The sequence below is a fragment of the Balaenoptera physalus genome (genome assembly GCF_965194825.1).
Source record: "Balaenoptera physalus genome assembly, chromosome: X".
In the NCBI taxonomy this organism is placed as follows: Eukaryota; Metazoa; Chordata; class Mammalia; order Artiodactyla; family Balaenopteridae; genus Balaenoptera; species Balaenoptera physalus.
The window spans coordinates 133,766,789-133,767,907 of NC_138903.1; the positions used below are offsets into that span (position 1 = coordinate 133,766,789).

The 1,119-nt window shown below is 64.3% G+C and overlaps 1 long non-coding RNA gene across 1 annotated transcript; it reads left to right on the forward strand.

The window, feature by feature from the left end:
• Positions 1–115: 115 nt before the first annotated feature.
• LOC309653310 lies at positions 116–933 on the forward strand. The gene is made up of 2 exons (XR_014259075.1): positions 116–341; positions 495–933. It is a non-coding gene; the product is annotated as an uncharacterized lncRNA (long non-coding RNA).
• The last annotated feature ends 186 nt before the right edge of the window (positions 934–1,119 follow it).

A 1,119-nucleotide genomic window follows, 5' to 3' on the forward strand; every position in this document is an offset into this window, starting at 1 on the left:
CAGTTGCCTTCAACAGTGGGGGTGGGGACAGGCGGGCCACAGGCCCAGCTGAAGGGAGGGGCCACTGGCCAGGTTCTTGCCAATGGCCTGAGGGCCTGGCCCCGCTGCCGCAGAGCGTCCCGGTCCCGTCCCGGGAGCCCTGAGCCCTGCCAGCTGTGAGGCCCTGGGGCGTGGAGTCCGCCTGCCCGGGGCACGCATCGGGCTGCTGGCTCGTTCCCTCCGTAGGACGTAGCAGCATCTGAGTCTTTCGTCTGTTCGTCTGGTTCGGGTCAGCCGCGCCTACCAGAACCCAGGCTGAGGGCAGGGACTCCACAGCCGGCTGCTGCTGTCCCCGGTGCTCGGTGAGAGCGGAGCCGGGGGGAGGGCAGGACAGACGCCCAGGGAGCGTGCTCCTATTCAGAAGTGGGCTGTGTTGCAGACGTAATCAGGTTAAGGTGAGGTCATCCTGGAGGAGGCTGGGCCCCAAATCTAATATGACTGGTGTTCTCGTAAAGGGAAAACAGAGCGAGACAGACACACGGAGGAGGATGTCATATGAAGACACAGAGAGACCGGAGTAACGGGTCTACGTGGCCAGCTGAGCCCCTGGAGGGCGCTGGCCCTGGAGCTCAGCCTTCCGGCCTCTGGCACTGGGAGAGGATACCTTTCTGTTGCCTTAAGCTTCCCTGCGTGTGGCGCTTTGTTACGGGGGTCCCAGGAAACACAGGCAAGGGAGGCTGGTGAGAAGGCCAGCTGTGCACCTCTCCACGGTGCCCAGGGTGCGCCCTGGACTTGCCCCTCCCCCTTGGCATCTGTTCCCAAGTCCCTTAGCCACTCCTTCCTAAATACTTGTCGCCTCAGTGGGCCGGCAGTGCCCCCTGAGTGCCCTGGCTGGGGCAGGGGCACTGCCTGGGGAGGGAAGGGGAAATGAACGTGACCTGTTCTTGTGCCCAAGGTGGTGTCGTGACAAAGTTCTAGGGTGCGGGGCAGAGAGGAGGGGAAGGCCGGGCTTGGTTAGGACTGAAGGATACCCACGTTCCCGTCCGAGCCAGCGGCGGAGGGAAGTGGGTGGCGGGGAGAGGCGAGGGCTGGGGCCCGTGGTCGCAGGTGGCAGGAAACAAACAACCAGGGGACAGGCAG